At 35.7% G+C, this 20,600-nt stretch overlaps 1 long non-coding RNA gene across 1 annotated transcript; it reads right to left on the bottom strand.

Annotated features, from left to right (window-relative positions):
- Window positions 1-1,095: 1,095 nt before the first annotated feature.
- On the bottom strand, window positions 1,096-13,792 carry LOC103885279. Its single transcript, XR_002522668.2, has 3 exons — window positions 13,121-13,792; window positions 6,308-6,449; window positions 1,096-1,191 (listed from the first exon to the last, which is right to left on the bottom strand). It is a non-coding gene; the product is annotated as an uncharacterized LOC103885279 (long non-coding RNA).
- Window positions 13,793-20,600: the final 6,808 nt, after the last annotated feature.

Here is a 20,600-nt window from a genome sequence, read left to right as displayed (position 1 = left end):
ACTGTTGTTTCGGATTAAAGAGGCTAAGGCATATTCACCTGGAAGGAGGCAGTAGAGACGGTGAAGCTGAAAAACAGGGAAGGGATGACAAGATTCTTGTGGCAATGTTCCCCAGTTCAAATTTTAAATCTGGGTAATGCTACATCATCTATTTCCCTTTGGAACGTACATAATACATGATGGCATTTTAATAAAACAAACTTCTGTGAATTTAGCAGTAAATCTGTCTGATTTTGTGTGTCACAGGTTTTCTCAAACTAATTTCAACAAAGAACATCTTTTTCTTATGCAATACTTTGTTAATTACCTAAAGAAAGAGAATTCCTGTTTTGGAACTTTGTGGTAAGAAAGGGTTCCTAGCTTAGGGAGAGACAGTAATGGGATTCTGTGCTCACATAGGAGGATTCATTTTGAAGGTAGTAGAAGTAGTCCCAGTGTGACAGTATAAAAGAAAAAAGAGTTTGGGTGCTATCTGCTTTATAAGCTTGATGGCGATAATTGATAAATTCTATTTATCTCTAAAATTTAAGATTATGTCTCAGCAAAGCATACACTGAAGTAAGCTCACAAATACATAAACTGAGTTACACACATACAGACCAACACACATTCACATAAACACAAATCATACATAAAGTCACAAACACTAGCATTTAACATATATAAATTCACATACATGGAGACACTACATAATATTCAGATGGAAAAAGATTACAGTTTATAAAAAGATTATTGAAACAATCTCTGCAGAGAATGTCAGAGAAAGCTGAGTGGAATTTCTCAGCATTGTTGAGCCCTAAGTAATGTAGAGATCATAATTTACATTGACACTCATCTGCTTGCTCGTGCAACTTCTGCAGTAGCTTTAAATAGCTTCTTTTGTGGAAAAAGATAATTCATAATTAGGACCAATTCAGGATCAAGGTTTTCCAGGCTGTGTAAAGGAGAAAAATAAGGTGAAGGAATGGAGCATACTGGTAAAAGAAAAGTTGAAGTATTGCACAATAAATTTAATAGTGTAAACATAACACTAACCATAATTACGATATACAAGATCCTCAGAAGATCTGGAACCATAACTCAGATAATCTGGTTTCAGGTTGTGCTCTAGAGAAGACTGGCCAGACCAAATAGTGAGATAAATTGTCTGCGTGTCTTGATGGAGTCAAAGATCAGCTACAGTAAGAGACACTGAAAAAGAAAGACAGAAAAAAAAGGAATTTGTATTAGGTAATGCAGTATTTGAAATTATGAATTTAGAGATGAAGTTGTGGTAACAAGATCTAGACTTGGGCCCTAGCAAATGGATGGTTGGGGTACAAAGGAGATTAATGTCACTGGAGAGGAGATAAAGAGATTTTAAAGCTAGAATATTGAGTAGGTCATCTACATACCCACTGGATTTACCTACTATAAAGTTAGAGAGAGAGAGAGAGAGCAAAGAAGATGGTGAAATCTACAGATTTCAAGGAACTGCAGATAGTTGGGTGGCAAGGCAAGGTAGAGAATATGTAGCTAGAAGAGTGGAATAGCGTGTCATAGAGAAGCTGAGAATTGTTTTATATGAAAATAGTTTTTTTGTAAAATAATGCATGATTATTACAAATTCAAACAATGAAGAAAATTACAGAGAAAAATAAATTAAAATCTAATCACATGAAATTACTATTATTAGTATGCTTACATAATCTCTTCTAGCATGTCTACAGTCACAGAAGCAAGGTTTTTTCATGAGAATGGAGGAGTTCTTATCAGGACGTGGAAAATGAGGAGAATGTCAAAGCCACATTCCAACACTGAGAAAAATGGGTTGTGGAAAAATGTATGTCTGCCTGAAAAGGGAAAGAGTGGCTTAAGGAGACAGCCATTGCCAGATAAAGGAAAGAAATAAAGATAATGTTCTTTTATTAGAGAGTGATTGTGATGTGATGTTTGTTAATCATAGAATGTAGATTTCAGAAGTCATAGAAGATTGTTTGGAAGCAGGAAAGCTGGTCAAGGATGGGTCATGCTAAAGGGAGTGCACAACTTTATGGGCAAAAATGTGGCTGAAGAAAGATGATACAGGGATTCCATCTCAGATGGCAACCGAAGAACACGCGGCATGGCAGATGAGGCTGATGCACAGCTAGCAGTGCATTTATTCCAATGACCTCTTCAGAATCTGGTGGACACACAGTCCCCTCAGGATTCAGTGGCAGAGGTGGCACTCATTTATTCTCTCATTCACTCAAAAATAGGCTAAAACACCTAGTATGGCCAGGAACTGAATTCATCTCTAGTGCATACAGTGATAAATATGAGAGACATAGTCCCTGCCCTCAGATTGAACAGAATGGCAAAATAGTATGTGTTTATAAATGATAATTGAGTGTCTGAAAGTAGACAGTGTACAAAGAAATATGTCCCCCAGTAGAGGAATATGAGAAAAATTTCCAGTGAAGCAAGAACTGACCCAGGAAAGGAGGAATACACTTCAATCATAGTTTTCAGATAAAATAGTGAAAAAGTTCAATATCTCCTAACTAGTTAACAATTACCTGGACTCTTCAGTTACACAAATAAGTTTTAACATATTTGAACTTTAGGGAATCAGCATAACTACCAGGAGATCCCATGTCTTAAAACTATTAAGAAAAAGAAGATACCAAGTTTTATATATATATATTATACTTGAATCTTCCATATGTATTTATTGAATATTATTTAATAGACAAGATTCCTTTAGTGTAATACTTTAATGTAATAAGACACCACATAGTTTCATGCATATGTACAAAAAAGGAGTCACTAGCTTTTTGAGTCATGATTTAATTCACAAAGACACAAAGCATGACTTTGCATAACTACAGCAAACCAGATCTGACATCAATAGCAATATCATCATATGTATACCCAGAAGAGTTGCTAATATGTTCAATATATTTATAAATCTCTAAAGATCATCCACAGCAAATTTCTTTTATCAGATACTGTTTCATTTCTGAATCTTTTCTATCTTTCAAAGATAATAATTATAATATTCTTTCAAAAAGAAGATTTAGTGATTCTGTATATGTATAGATTCCTCAGCAATTTCAAACAGATTTTAAATATTATTTGGCCTGAAGAAATATCTTGTACTGTTAGCACCATGATTCATAACATAAGCTAAATCCATAGGTAATATTGTTAATTTTTCTTTTTATTTTTAGGAGCTGATGAACTGTGGCTGAAACAGTTATTCGTAAACTAAGGAAATGTGATATGCTTGCCAGTGAGGAGAATAAAAAGCTTTTCAGTTTATTCCAAGGCAGCTCTATTACAGGCAGTTATGCTCCAAGCTTTAGTAACATTTTTCTGAGAGCAGGCACCACAGGGAGACAGAGGAGTGACAGATGGGTAGTGGCAGTGACATTTTAGCACCACAGAGTGAGGGCAATTGTTCACCTTTGAAGGCGCTTGCTCCTGTGGCATTGGTTTGAATGTGGTCCCCATGAGAGGACATCACCTGGCTCACCTTAGGCTGTGTAAATTAGAAACATACTGTCTAGCAGATGAGCAATAAGGATATGAACAAAACGGTAGAGATGTTTTAAAAATCTAATTTCTGATTACCACTGGCTTGGAAGCTTATTTGTCAATAATTTGATTAGGAACAGCAGGAAATTTCTCTTTGTGTGAAGATGATCTGGACTAACCTACTGAAATAAGTGGCTGTTTTTCGCCTACAGGTTGTTACTTAGCCCAAGAATAAGCCACAGAAGAGAAAATTCTGGGAATAATTCCAGCCAAGGAGAAGAAAAGAATCCCACTTAAAACGCCCTTTCGGCCGGGCGCGGTGGCTCACGCCGTAATCCCAGCACTTTGGGAGGCTGAGGCGGGCAGATAAGGAGGTCAGGAGATCGAGACCATCCTGGCTAACACGGTGAAACCCCGTCTCTACTAAGAATACAAAAAATTAGCCTGGCCCAGTGGCGGGCGCCTGTAGTCCCAGCTATTTGGGAGGCTGAGGCAGGAGAATGGGGTGAACCTGGAGGCGGAGCTTGCAGTGAGCCCAGATGGGCCACTGCACTCCAGCCTGGGCCACAGAGGGAGACTTCGCCTCAAAAAACAAACAAACAAAAACAACAACAAAAAACGCCCTTTTGGTCCTTCTCCTAGGGTATCTAATTATTTGAATAATTATTATATACTTTCATTTTTAATTGTTTTTCCTGACATTCATACAGTTAGGATACCAACAGCTCTTCTGAATATTTTCTGACTCATTGTACAGAAAATCATGACATAAAATGACTTAATATAAGATGAATGTGAATGAATGATTTAGAACTTAGTTAAAAATACTAAAATCATTTATGAAGCTTTTCCATATGTGAGAACTTTCTGGTTATGGAAAAATCCCCTTTCCCAGGTATTCTGTTGATGATTAACTTCCCTTAAGCATTCAACAGGGAAAAGATTCACTTAACATTCAAATTAATTGAAATTTTGAAAGCTGGCTAATTTTTAGAGTACATACTCATTGTTGGCAGAGCAAAAGCTGCAAATTCTGCTTTGCTGAAATGGTTTTGTTTGTATTGTGCATCTTCATGTTTCATTGACCCCATTTTTCATGTCAGCATCACACTGCATTTCTTGCTCACGTGTGCCCACCATCTGAATGGTTGGAGTGAATGGAGTGCAGGACTATGGGCCAAGACTTGAACATGACTTCATCGTCTACTTGCCCAGTTCTTCTAAAGCAGGGAGGTAACCAGAGAGCCATCAATAACCTAGACAGCCATTACCTCTCTTAAAAAAGTCTATACTGTATTAGGTGAATCAGAAGCAAATTTCCCTCACACCCCAACTATACATTTTTCTTGGATTCTACTAGCTGTGACATTTTTCCTTAAGAATCCTCATGGTTGGCTAGTTACAGAACATTAAAATCATAGAATTCTGGAGCTACTCAATATTTTTTAAAAACCCTAAAATTCATATTTAAGATGTTACCCCCAGAAGCTCATGTTAGTTACATCCTAACTGCTTTCTACTCTTAGGAAATGACATTATTTTACCTCTTAGACATCTTTGGGAAAAAACTAATAAAATACTCAGACATAAATTGGGGAGAAATGTGGTGAAAACAAATTCTTCCTTTTGTAAATAAGTATGAGTCATTTTCAGGCAAGAGTTTTGTCTCTGTACACATCAGACTTACTACCTAAATAACAATTGTTGCTGCTAGGGTTTGAATATTGTCCTCTCCAAACCTCATGTTGAAATTTGATCCCCACTATTGAAGGAGGAACCTAATAGGAAGCATTTGGATCATAGAAGTGTATCTCTCATGAAGAGACTGATGCTCTCCCTCTGGGTGATGATTGCCTTCTTACACTATTAGTTCCCACTAGAGCTGGTTGTTAAAAAGAGCCTGGCATCTCCTCTCCCTCTCTCTTGCTTCCCTTCTCACCATGTGATCTATGCACACACTAGCTTCCCTTCACCTTTCACGTGAGCGGAAGCAGCCTGAGGCCCTCACCAGAAGCAGATACTGGTGCTGTGCTTCTTGTACAGCCTGCAGAGCCATGAGCCAAATAAACCACTTTTCTTTATCAACTACCCAGCCTCAGGTATTTCTTTATAGCAACACAGAACCAACTGAGACAGTTGCTAACATATATTAAACATCCATTGTGCATCAGGCACAGTGGAATGTGCTTATATGGAATACATCATGAAGTCCTTCTACTCTGCCAATGAGCCAGGCACTATCACATGTAAGAAAAAGGAGACGCAGAGAACTTAAGTGATTTTTCCAACATCACACAGCTAGTAAGTAGTAGACAACATGACTCAAGACCATAGAAGATTGATGCCAGACTTCACGAGCTAGTAACTCTTTTCAGTGTCTTTCTTCACTAAGACACTTCTACTGGTACAAATCTCACTAGAAAACAAAAACTAATGAAATATATAGAAAGACAGAAAGAGCAGGAGAAAGATAAATTATTTTCAGATTTAAATCCAACCCCAAGGTGCCATTCTGCATCCAGCATACCTAGTAATTCTTCTTTTTTTTTTTCTTTTATAATATAAGAAATTTTGTGTTGAAACAGGACTATCTACCTGAAATAATTAATTGCATATGCTGTTTAAATTGTAGAAAATATATTAAGAAGAAAAATTCACTGTGGCTTTTGGAGATAACTACTTTCAAAGAAAAAAGTCAGATAAACATATCCGGGTACAGTTTCCAACTGCATAGCTATATGTTGTTTCTGAAATAATACAAATCAAATAAGATCAGCAATAGTGACTCCACTGAGGAAAAACTCACCTTTAGAATGGAGGAATTTGTGTATCGCTTATGCTGATTTAAGAGTTATACACATGAAAAGGAATCCCCATGGCGTCTGATCTAATCTTGACACTGACAGCATCCACAAGATCGATTGTCATTCGCAGCTCAAAGCTATTGCCTAGGGAAGAAAAAATGCTTTGATAACTCATTGTGTCAAAGAAAAAGATTTCACGGTGTGAAATATTGATTAAAACTTTAACGTAAAATTGGTACTTTCTGAAAGAACCTTGTAAAGGGAACAAGGAGAATAACAAAGAAAATCCAAAGGGCACTTTTTAAGATTGTTTTCAAAATGTTGATCTTACTAGTGAAAAAATGTACATTACATTTTAATATCTACATCAATATAATTTTTTCACTGTGGCAATATGTTTTCTTCATATTGTTGTTATCGTTTTATATTTTAAGGTCAAAGTGCTTCACTATGTTTTTTTGGTTAATAAAATAAATGCATTTGAGCTCTAGCTTTCAGACTATTATTTCTTTTAGTACAAACAAGTTAAGGGAAAGTCAATAGTGCCAATAGATGTTTTATAGTCAAGGAAGACCTGTGAGTTTATCTAACCTTTTCAATCAATAAACATATTTATAAAATACTCTAATGTGCTCACCATAATTTTTGGAGAGCTCCTATTGTATTAAGGGTGTGGGAAGTTATATAATAATTCTAACAGTAAAGAAGTCACAGCAAATTGGGATCCCAAAAGTGATTATATTACTAAGAGTGAGAAATGTCTAAAACATGAAAAAGTCACCCCGGATAAATCACATTTCTTTCAAGAAAATGGGGTTAGAGTGGAAAGAAGGTAAAAAGAAGGGTTAAAACAGGAGGATCATGTTGAATCTCAGCTAAATTACTGTAAGCTTTTAGAGAAAGGTAAGAACAAAGATGTGTGTGTTGTCGGACTACCTCATTTGCCTCCTTCAAATGGCTTATCACTCAGTCCACCTACATTTACTGTGCACCTACTCTGATGACTGCTATAAAAAAAGCAAGTCTAAAAATATGACTCCAACGATTTGATTAAGAGAAGATTTCTAATGAAGTATTATAGTGCATAAGGTTCATCTGAAGATATATGTAATATTTTGAGAAGATGTGATGAAATGGCAAATTATATTAGCACAGTGCCTGAAAAATAGTAAACAATCAAGAGATTTTAGTTGATAAAAGTGTAGGAATCACTGAAGATCCAAGGACATAGGTTGGATCCTACTTCCTTTTCTGACACTTACCTTAGTGTGAGACCATGAATTTGGGGATCTATTTCTCCACTGGCGAAACAAAACGAGGAGCAAAATACTTCAAATGATGGATTCTAGCTCTCTAGCAATATTATTACATGAATTTTGAAAAGAGAAGGGTATTTTAGATGAAACAAAGGGAAAATGATGGCAGTACTAGAGATGGAGATCAGACACCAATTGAGAAAGGCAGCTAGGTTGAGGATCTCTGTTCAACTCCTGGATTCAAATCTTGTGCCCACCACCAGCAGTGTGATCTTGGCAGGCAACTTAGACCCTGCATCTCAGTGTCTTCACCATAAAATAGGAAAATAATTACGCTTTCCTTATTGAGTTAATGGACAGATTAAGTGAGCACATTTAAGGTGCTTAGAACTGTGATTGGAACATAATACATGCTCAGAACATTTTAGATGCTGGTAAAAATGGCTCAGGTTTATAGCATCCTGGAAATTCACATGGTCCTCTGATTTTAATCTTTTAAGTTTGTAAGCATAAAGCAATTTTTTTCCAGGAAGGCACAGAGTCCTAACTCAACTTTGTCATGATCGGATGGTTCTTTTTTAATCCTCTTGACAGGGCTACAGGCACAGAAGCAATGTTATACTACTTGCAAAATAAAATGAAGAGATGTATATTTAGCTCATTTATTTAAGGAGAGTCACTGTTTCACCCTTCTTCCTTTCCATTTCTGAAATGAATTTTTCTAAAATATCCAAAAATAAAGACAAACTATAAAGATTTTTCTTTAGTTGCTTTAAGATCTTTGCCTAGGTATTTCACATGATGTTATAGAGATAGGCATGTCCAAGAAGAGGGTGCAATTCTCAAAACACTCTTTTCTTTCTAACTTAGCCTTTCAAACTATTAGTCTTTGTTGTCCTTCAAATCATTTTATATTGCATAGCCAGACAAATCCAATTATTTTCTTAATGCTGAGGTCTGTGACTAACATTCATTCCTTTGGGATTTGGTTAGAAACATTAAACCTGCATGATGTATAACATGAAGTAGAGCATATTTACTAGCTGTGATCTTTATCATCCATAGTATCAATAAGCAGTTTAGACAAAGCCAGAGAGAAGGTCAGGTTAAAGATAAAGAAACTGGTCTCAAAGAAAGGCTTTTAAGTGATATTTAATTTAATTGTCTGCTTTATCTTAAAAATTATGGAACGTTTCCCCTTTCTCCATAACCTGTGTCCTACATCTCTCATTCTGTGACTACAATACAACTTTGCTTAGTTGTGCTTTTAAAATCATGTTTTTAATCAGTTTTGCTACATGACAATGATACTTTCTGACGTAATGGAAAAAATATCTTTTTGGTTAAGATAATTAAGAGTGCAATGTGTGTAAATGTATAATAAGTTTAATATAGCAACCTTTAACTCCCCTTATGTTCAGCATTTCTTAGAATGTGGTGTCAGTACAACTAAATTACCCATAGATTTAACTACCCCACTGCATTTTATTTATTCAGCCAGTAGTTATCCATGTGTTTTAGAGCACTAATTGTTCACTCTCAACACTTGCACTTGTAGCTCATGTTAGTTTGACTCCTTTACCTAGCTGACCTTATTTTGACACAGTTGTCACAAACATAAATGTTTACAGGAGCCAGGCAAATACAATTAATGCCCAAAGCAAGTGTAAGATGAATATTTGTATGTGTTACATTATATTTTCAGGGAGCCATATAATACAACGTGGAATTAATATTATTCTGCAAATTATAACCTGTACTTTCTGAGTGATAATGTCCTTTTTTATTTTTTCTGTGAGCAACTGACCTGCTTAGATTTGGATAAGAAAACTTATGCCAAGCTCTTACAACTATGTCAGAACTTCTTCAAAAAATTGTCCATTTGGCATTCTGGCCTGGATCAGAACAAAGCTAGCCCAGTGTCTAGGCTCTATGGTTATACAGCAAGACTCTTGCCTCATTTGATTTTTGGAACTTTACATAGCAGAAATGGGCACCGTTCACTTTTCAGGCTAAAAGAGCACGTGATTTTGGTTGATATATGTTAATGCTTCAAACCTCCATGTACTGAGCTCCATCTTACAGAATACATTGCGGCATCCACAATAAGGTCGCTGTATAGAACCCATGGAAAGATTCTCAGGTACACATCATCACTTGGGGCCAGAAGCAGTCTTAGTGGATGGCCTTTAAGGATCTTGATCTTATTGTCTAATACATCATTCTTGCCCTCATAGATTTTCTTTTTTTCTTTTTAACCAAATCTTTATACTCAAATCTTTATTTTTTTCCAAGAAAAAAAAAAAGTACTTTAAATCTTGTTAACAGACAGGATTCTGGTAGCAAATAATATAAATAAAATTTTAAAAATAGATATGTAAAAGGAATAGTCATAGCAACCTTGACATTTATTTCGGGGCTACACCAAACTTGTATTTTATTTAATTGTAATTTCTTTCTTTTCTCTTTTCATTTGATTGTATTCTTTTTTTAAATAGAGGCAGGGTCTTCTTATGTTGCCCAGGCTGTTCTTGAACTCCTGGGCTTAAGGGATCTTCTTGCCTCAATTTCCCAAAGTGCTAGGATTACAGGCATGAGCCACCACGCCTGGCCTTTAATTGTAATTTCTATCAAAAATTTAGCATAAAAAAAGTCTTTACAGAAACAAAAAAGCTTTTGAGACATGCTACTAGGTGCTTAATTAATTGTGCTACCACTGTGGTTAACTTTACCCCACCACAAAGTATTTAAAAACAGTCGCTGACCCAGAAAAATGCTCCCCAACCTCTGAAAGATATGCAGCTGCTCTCATTGCACCAACATTTTATTGTGGTCCCCAATAGTGTCGTCCCCAGGTGAATATTTTTTTGCAGCATCCCAATTTACTAATTCCTAATTAGCAAATTAGGATATACTAATAATTTGATTTTTAAATGTATTATAAATTGACCCATAGGGAGTACAGTGATTTATTAATGAAGATCTAGAATAATAGATACAGAAATGGTGCTTATTTAGTTTTTGTTCAATCAGTGCTTGTGAGGTATCTTTATGCTTGGTGAAAAGTGAATGAGAATCACCCCAAATCATTGTGTCCGCATCATTCTGGTATCCTAATTGCAAACAATTCAGCAAAAGTAATGTTGTGCTGAAGAGAAAGAGTGATACATGTCTGAGCCCCTCTTGGAACCCCAGCCTGGTCAAGGGGCAACATGGCCTCATATGTGCAGGTCCTGAAACACCTTGGGGCATGTGTTTCACTCCACTGGTTCGATACACAGGCAGAGAATGAGAGAACTCCCGGAAGGAGAGAAATGGCATTGAGAGCCCACACATTTTTCCAGTTCAGCCTCTGGATAAGGAAACAGCACTGCTTTCTTCATCCCCACCGCGTCCAAGATACCAGCACTGGGAGACAGAAAATTTCCAAAAATGCAACCCAAAATCACAGCAAAGGCATTGTTTGCTATGGTCAGAAACTATACTGGACCTCAAAGAAGACCTAAGTCAAATCATCCCTGAACTAGATTTTATTCACTACTGCTCAGTGGGCACAAACTAATTAAAAAATAAAATTGCTTGGGTAAACTACCATTCTAAAATGATCAAAAAAGCCAGACTTGAGTTTTTCTGTTACCAACTGACTCATGCTAACTAATTTCTATACTTACATCTCCTAACTTGCTCTCCACTCTCAGACTGCTCTCCTTTTTCTGTCTAGGTTCATCAGGAACCTGTATCTTAACTGTTGCTGATTGTTAGGACAACTTGTCTTTATAAACAACACCTTTATGTTCCCAGTTTTCCCAACACTCTGGCACTGGCATAAGTCTGACTTTCTCCTTACCTATTGGCTTTCTTCCTCCTCCCTCTAAATATTATTAATTTTTACTTTCTCTGTGCCTGGTTCATGATTGTCAAGAAGCTATTTAATCTGTAGAACAGGTTTGTGAACATGTACTGGGGAGTTGTAGCAATTTAATGAAATGAGTTAAGACTTCAGACTGAAATAGACTAGTTTCGGCCAGGTACAGTGGCTCACCGTGCTGAAAGCATTTTTTGGAGGCTGAGGCAGGCAGATCACTAGGACAGGAGTTCAAGACCAGCCTGGCCAACATAGTGAAACTCTGTCTCTGCTAAAATTACAAAAAATTAGCTGGGCATGGTGGCACACGCCTGTAGTCCCAGCTACTCAGGAGGCTGAGGCAGGAGAGTCACTTGAACCTGGCAGGCAGAGATTGCAGTAAGCCAAGATCGCACGACTGCACTCCAACCTGGGCAACAGTGCGAGACTTCATCTCAAAAACAAAAAAGAATACTTTCGAGTGCCTGCTTCTTGTGCTTCTGTAATACAGAGAATGCACACACTTTGGGAGTTTTATATATCATGAATGAGATGGCTGAAATGACTAGTAATAGAGTCTGGCATATGACTATTATTTTAAAGATTAATAATCATTAGAGTGACATGAGTCCTTATAAAAATATCTTTTGTGGAATCTAATAATATAAAAGATCAAACCCTTAGCAAAAATGTGTGGTCATGTTAAAGTGTAATTGAAAATGAACCAGAGAGGACAAACTTGGCTGTTTTCAGCTTAGAGGCACATTTACCATCATATTCCCCTTCCTCGTCTTTCCTTGAACACTCGCGAAGTTGCTTTGAATCAGTGACTGCAGTCAGACTTGGCTTTTAAAAATGTTTAGTTGCATCAAGAAGTCCTCCTGTTCTACTATATTGTCTCCCTGAGCTGCCATGATGTCTGGAAAATGTCACCTGTGAGCCCAGTATTTTGAGTCAATTGTGGTAGATGCTTCTTTCAATCCAGGGAAGTTATTTGAGTGGGATAACACATTAAACCATTATCACGCCATTAGTCTCTTGAATGAATTAGCTGTCACAGCACACAGAGTAAAGCCCCCAGGAAAAATGAAAGGCAAGCAATGATGAAGAAAAAAGAATTTTCTGTGTTTAGATTTTGCTGTCCAGTTAAGCAAATTTCACATGAAAAATCTGAATGACCTCTGTATAACTTAGAGTTCCACTGAGGATCAAGGATCGGGAAGGGCAGAGACAGACTGGTAAAAAACAAGGCTTACAAGAGGCCTTGATCCTAAACAAAACATCTTCCCACTCCAAAGCATTTTTCTTACTTTCTCCTTTCTTTATATTTTAGTAGGTTAAAACAAAAATCTATGTTTTATAATCTATGTTGTTAATTAGGTGGAATATTTTATTGAAGGCAAGCTATTTAATGTTTGATTAGAGTAGATACAGTCTCTGGCACAAAAATGCACACCTATGTTCAATATTTTTGAGCACTTTCCACACATCAGTTTCCTTGCTAGGAAGAGGTAATTCATAGAAAAAGAACTTAAGTTTTCTAGCCCAGCCAGCATAACACTGTAGTGCAAATCAACACATACAAGACAACTACATTGCAAGGAGAACTCTCCCTTTAATATTTCAGTCAAATGTCTCATCTATCAATCCTTGACTTATCCAAATCCAAGGCAATTTGATCATCCCCTTATAAAAACAGCACCCCTTGCACATACCTTGCTCAGTACTTACCACCCTGAGTAACAATTATGTTTACATTTCCATCTCCAGAATTAAATCTTAAGCTTCTTTAAAGTCAAAGGTCAACTTTCGTTGAATTCTATGCCTTTAGTACCTAACACAGAGTTTGATTTGTAAGGGGTACTCAAATATTTAATGAATGAATAAATGAATACTATAATCACATCACAAACTGTCTTTGAAGAGGGCATAAAAAGACAAAACATTAATTCTAGCAAAGAGGAAGACATCACCGAGGAGACGACCTTCAACTTGGATTTTGGAGGCTGGGATACATTATGCTAGTATACAATCAGACAAAGCTCAACAGATTCCTAAGCTGATTCTAAATGCATTCATCTAAATTGCTTAGAGTGTCCAAACACAATCTAAAGACAGCTTTTCAAAATAAACTAGAAATTGCTTAGAGAAATACGTTGAAGCTCAAAGCAGCAAAAGTATTTATTTTTCAAGCAGTGTAAGAAACAATTTATGGAGGGGAAGCTAAGAAAATTCGTATTAGTGAACTTCAGTGAGCACCATATACCACATTGGGCCTTTTCCCTGGATTTCAGGGCACACAGCTGAAATCTGCATGACGCTGTGATGCAACTGATCCTTTAATAGCGCAAGGAAAGTGAACTGACAGACCTGCAGCAGTGTGTCACATGATTGACAGGATTTGGCACACTTTGGGTTCTCTTCACATGGAACTTGTCACTGTTTTTTAAGCTTATCTCTCTTCTTGCCTAAAGGGGGCAAATCAACCTTCTAATATTTTTCCAGATATTTTCGTGCTAAGACCGGAATGATGTGTGAGGAAAACTTGCCTAGAAATAGGATTTTATTATCATGATATTATTACAGTCAATTTGACTTAGATTGGTCCAAGGAAACCAGATCTCCTGTGAAATTAGCTACAATAGCACACTTACTGTACTTAATGGCAATTTTGTGATGTATGACCATAAAAATGACCAATCTTGGTGTATCTTTGCAAGTAGCAAGCCAAGGGTCTCTGAGCCCATAAAAAAAAAGATTTTGAATATCATAAATTTAACTGTACTCAAAAATATTGTTTTATTTGTTTTAGTTTAAAGAGATTTAGAGTCATTCCAGTGATGATGATTAGTAGACTTGGGTAATTTTTGTTTGTTTTTCAAAGTGTGCTACATTTGAAAGAGTTACATTAGGTAAGCCATGGAAAGAGAATCCCACAATCATGTTTTAGTGTCCCCATGAAGAGAGACTATGATTTCACTGTAGTCTATCTTTACCAGACCACATCGGAATTATTGGTTTTTCAGTTACACATGCAATATTTTAAAAGGATCAAAGATCAAATGGATTGTGCAGAGATGATAGCTATAATGGAGACATGTCTGAATACCATGGCTCATGAGGACAGATAATGTAGCTAGGGATATTGAACCTGAAGAAAAAAATACTAAAGAAATGAAAATGATAGCTGAAGAATGATCATGTATAAGATGAAATTAACCTTTTTAAAATTTTGTTTCAGAAGGCCTAGTTATAGTGAAAAGGTAAAAGTTACAAGAGGATAGGTTTTATTTCTAAAATGGTCATGGGTAAAGAAAACTAATCAACATTGGGATAGATTACCCAGAAAAATATTACCAAGGCTGTGTACATGGATGCTGAGAATGATCCATCTGGTTTATTGTAAGAGATAGTTGGGTACTAGATGGAAATTTGGACTAAATAACATTATTATTTCTTCATATCTCTAAAATTGACCAACTAGATAATTAGAGATTACAGAGTCATAATAATAAACACGGTATAGTATAAGACAGAAACAGACAATAGTTCAATGAAATAAAAGAGGAAGCTCAGACACAGAAACAAGAATCTATAGAACCTTAATTTACAATAATGTGTTCCCACAGATCAATGAATAAAAGATTAATTTTTATTCTATAGTGTTAGAAAAAACTAGCACATTATATGGAAAAAAAATAAGATTGGATCACTACTAGCAACACATAAAAAAGAGGATTCCAAAAGAAATAAATACTAAGTGTTAAAGATAACATTGTAAAATAATAGAAAGGAATTTGGAAAGTATCCTTATGATAAGGAACAGCTTAAAATGTCAAAAGCACAAACCCTAAAGCAAAAATCATATTTAATTGTATTATTAAAAAGTAGGAATGGATGTTCATAAAGCACTCTGAACAAAATCAGAACTTACGTAACAGAATGGGAAAAAATATTTGAAGCATACAAATGGTAGAGCAATAAAAGCTAAAATTCCTGAAAAAGCAACAAACCAGCCACAATGGAAAAAATGTCAAAGGATATGAAAAAAAAAATTACAGTTGAAAAATAAGAAAAAGCTAAGAAACATATAAGGAGGCGCTCAAAATCATTAGTGAATAGAGAATTCTAAATCTAAAGGCAATGCGATATCATGTTTCACCTATTAAATTGCAAAACAATTGGAAAGTTGGATAATACAAAATGTTGCATAGATATGAGATGTATGATTTCCATGTGCTGCTGCTGAGAATATAGATTATCATCTCTAAAGGGATGCTGTCATTTCTTAAAAAAATAATGTATGCCTTATGGTCCAGTAATGCCACTCCTTGGTGTACATTTCTAAAGAATTATTGCACAAGTCACCAGAGAGATATGTATATAGATGTTCATTGCAGCAGCATTTATAGTAATAGAAATTTTGAGGCAACCTAAAAATGTTTTGCTAGAAGGGTGGAAAGAACAAAGTAGATGTAAACCATGAAATACTCTGCAGTGTTGAAACAATGAATTAGAGGTACACAAAAAACCATGAATATTTTTAGAAAGATGGATAATAGATCAATCATATATAACACTGTATCTTTTAAGTACATTAAAATACATATACACAAATTGATACACATTTGCTAAAACATATGCATGCAAAATATACATTAAACATATTAGTATAAATATCGGATAAACAGGGATAAATAGAATATGAGAATAAGGAAAACAAAAACCAAAAAAGGGCTTTGCATAGATCGTTAATCATTGCCTGGATCAGTGCCCTGAACTGAATTAGCATAATTAATTCAGCCAATTCATCTGAGATACAGAAAATTTAAAAAAACAAAGCAATGAAGTTATATTTTGTTTTCAGGAGACCTAGAGACTCAGGACATACTATTGCATATAGTTCTAGACATTTCAGCTGCTATTAACCCATATCCTTTACTCAGATCTCTTAGGAAGGTATATGACTTTATTTTTACCCCATGGAAGGTCTCAAGTTTTTGCCTATAAAATGCAGATTTTTCTAAGGAGTTTCTTCCAGCTTATTATGTGCATACATATATGAAAGAACAGCAAAAGAGAATCATCTCTAGATTCTTCACTTTGAAACAGTTTCCAAATATGTACTAAAATATTTCAGTCACTTTTAAAGGTTTCATTTTTTAATGGAAGGAAAGTTTAATTTGAAGATAATATGAAACCGCTATAATAGCTTATTAAACATAAAGGATAAAAGAACTAGTGAAGCTTTAAAATGGTAATTAAAAGAGCTGATGTGTGTCTAATGCATTTATTCAGCGTCTTCTAGCAGTAAGTGAGGATAATGTTAAAAATTTTGCCCATATAGTCAAGTTACTATTATTGCTGAAATTTCTGTCTCCATCAACTGTCAAAGTCCTGTGCTATTGCTGCACTGGAGCCACCAAAAGTAATAAATGATATATTCAGGAATCCTGACACATGGACACATTGCCTGCTGCAATCCTGCATGCCTCCATATAGGGAAGTACACAGAGGCTGTGTTGCTGTCACATAACTGAGGAAGGAGAGGGTTGCAAATGTGACTTTCAGATCAAAATGAAACTAAAAGTGACAAAAATAATTTAATGGTTCTCCATATATAGGACATCTACTCCTTTTCAGGATGCTTCTAAGTTTGCAAAGAAATTTACATGTATTATTGATCCACTGCCTCATAATGTCTGTGAGGTAAGTAGAGTGGTATTATCTGGATTTTACAGAAAAAGAAACTAGATCTACAGAAGCATTTTTGTAAATTTGCAGAAGGCCACATAGTTGTCATGCTAAGGGGTGATTTGAACACAGGTTTCCTGGTCCCAAGTCAGAATCATTTTCTCTAACACAATTTAACATTTCCATCAGATCCAAAACAATTTCCTCAAGTTCCTTCTCAGCTTGAATCAGAAGTTACATTTCCATAATACCTGCAGTTAAGGAAATGTATAACTTATACCAGAGAGGGGTAGGGGAGAAGGGTGAGAGATGGTGATAGAATCATAGAATATTTTGGCACAATGTATGGTTTGAAGTGATATTTTCATACTGGATTTATGTTGAGTTGGTTTAGTTTTATGGGAATAATTAGCAGTTCCTGTAGAAGGATTAAGGAATACATGGTTTCAATAAAATATAAAATAATATGATGATGTTGGTAGATTGATTAATCCATACACTGCCTCATCTTTAATTTTATTTAATGATTCTATTGTATAATGGTGTAGAAACAGAAAAATCACAGCAAACTAGATAATGAAGAGAAAAAAATGTAAATTTAGAAATATAGTACTAGATTCTTCTGCAAATCAGAATAGTATTTTTCCATGTCAGAATTGTATTGACAACAACAAAATGTCATCATGAGTCTGTAGGATGCCGATTTGTTTGTAGACAGCCTATCTTAAGTGACTGTCGGGAGAAAGAAGAGACCCACAAGTCCTTGAGTAAGCATGGAGTCTCAGAAATCCCTGCTCAGAAAAACATCTCACATACTTTCTATAACTTGTGATTAATTTGGCTAATGGCTCCTTTTAGCAACCACAAATAGCCCAGGGTGAAAGAGAAGCAATTTTATAGAATACGCACAGCTTGGTATCAATCATTTTAATTAAATCAGGGTTTTACCAATTGTAGATGTTGACCCACTAATGAATCTCCATGAGCAATTTTTAAACATAAAGTAGAATGAAAAATGAATAGAAGATATAACAGTGGATTGCAAGTGGTATGGGTACAATCTGATTTGCGAAATGTCTGTTTCAGTTACTTCATATGTGTGTTTTTGTGTTTATATTTAGGATGTAAAGTCTATTTTTTATGGTTCCTAAATTTTTAAAGCCAAAGAATGCAGTGAACTTTATGCTAACAGCTTAAGAAATGTTGATGGAGGCAGACAAGAAGTAAGGAACTGAAATAACAGGTTTCTTTGAAGCCTATAACTGTTGAGGGCCAAAAGAACCGTGGATACTGATGAGCCTCAGAAGAGTTTGGTGTGACCTAAGGGACTAGACACTGGTGCATCATGTAAGATCCCTGGATTAGTTAAGAATGCAACTCAGTCCAGTCTTCCCCAATTCAGTCAATTTTCTACAGTTTACATCAGGAGTCTGCAAATTATTTTATTTATATCTCAAAACCTAAGAATACTTTTTACAATTTTTAATGATTGAAAAAAATCAAAAGAAGAACATTTTTGTGACATTTACATATTATGTGAAATTCATAATTCTCTATTCATAAACACTCATCTAGCCAACACCCATTTGCCTATCACCTATGATTTCTTTGGCACTACAACAGTGTCAGAGTTGAATTGTTGCAACAATGTACGGTCAGCAAAGCTTAAAATACTTACAATCTGGCCCTTTGGAAAAAATGTTTGCAGACTCCTGGTCTAGGTTACTCCAGGTGCATTACGGACCACTAGACTGGAACACAGAACAGATTGAAGCATCTCCTCCTAACTCCATGTTTAAAGACATCACCTTGACAGCTTGGCATTACCTTGCAGGAGTATTTACAACACTGAAATCAACACGTACAAATTAGGGGCTTTTCTTTGTTTTTTGTTTTTGTTTTTTTAACCTGAGAACCAGTTGTTAAATATTTGTCAACATACCACTGTATTAAACGCATACTGGAAGCACTTAAAATCTGTGTGATATTTTGTTTGGTAACAACCCATGTGAACCATTTCTTTTCCATTTTTAGTCTTGAACACATACCACACAAAATTGCTTTCAGGATGAAATGAAATTAGGTAGTTTCATACTATTTAAAACAATAATTAAAAAACACACACATACGCTGCAAGTGTAAGACATTTTTAAATATTATCTCTATTAGGAGATTTGAGGTCCAGTATAACCTAAAAACGTGAAGATGGAATCTGATCTTTGGATTTCACATAGGGTAGCTGATGTTATTCTCTTTGAAGTTCTTTTCAACATTGTCATTTTCTTTAATTTTAGTAAAAATGTTGTTCACTTTAAGACTTTTTATTATTATTACAGGAAGGGACTGTTGGGATCATTTTTACTCAGTGTGTTTCATTCGAAACATTTGGTCATATTCATTTGATACTAAAAAATGAACGTATAAGCAGGGGGATATACACAAATGTGTGCTATCTTTTGTATTTCTTGTTGAGTTCTGAACTGATACCTTGTATGTGTCACTGTTTGCCTTAGAATTTCAAGTATCTGTAGAAACCTTTAGCCTCGGCCAGGTGCAGTGACTCACACCTGTAATCGCAACACCTTGAGAGTCCTAGGAAGACAGACCACCTGAGGTCGGGAGTCCAAGACCAGCCTGACCAACATGGAGAAATCTTGTCTCTACTAAAAATACAACAAAATTAGCCAGGCGTGGGGGTGCATGCCTGTAATCCCAGCTACTTGGGGAGGCTGAAGCAGGATAATTGCTTGAACCCGGGAGGGAGAGGTTGCAGTGAGCCGAGATCACGCCATTGCACTCCAGCCTGGGCAACAAGAGCGAAACTTTGTCTCAAAAACAAAACAAAACAAAACAAAAAAGAAAAGAAAAAGAAAACTTTATCTTCATCGGATAATTTATACACTTCATATCTCCAGTTATCATATATTTTCCTTCTATTACCAAAATTAAAACATGATAATATTTTCTTGAATGCATTTTTAATATAGAAATAGTTGTGCTATTATAGTATACTATGACAAGGTGGCAAACACACAGTGTTTGAAATTATGGGAATCCTGGCCTCACATTTTACTTTCCTTGATTACTTCACCACTAAAATGGTCATTTGAAGTCGGCAAAGAAGGGAGCTAGATTTCCATGTCAATTTCTCTGTCTCCAAAGCTCTCATGTTGGGTGGCCTGAGATGGAATTTCTGTCATTTAATAGTTCAGCTACTTTGGGCAAGTCCTTTCACTTTCTAAGCTTCCATTTCTATATGGAAAAATGTGAATAATGATAGAGATTCATGTTAAAACTAAATAAGCTAGTAGAGATAATATATGAGAAATATTTAATAAATGTGAACCAGCCGGGCGCGGTGGTTTACACCTGTAATCCCAGCACTTTGGGAGGCTGAGGCAGGTGAATCACGAGGTCAGGAGATCGAGACCATCCTGGCTAACATGGTAAAACCCCAACTCTACTAAAAATACAAAAAATTAACCTGACGTGGTGGCGGGT

The sequence above is a fragment of the Papio anubis genome, chromosome 5 (assembly GCF_008728515.1).
Source record: "Papio anubis isolate 15944 chromosome 5, Panubis1.0, whole genome shotgun sequence".
NCBI classification, from domain to species: domain Eukaryota; kingdom Metazoa; phylum Chordata; class Mammalia; order Primates; family Cercopithecidae; genus Papio; species Papio anubis.
This window is presented reverse-complemented; position numbering and strand designations above follow the sequence as displayed.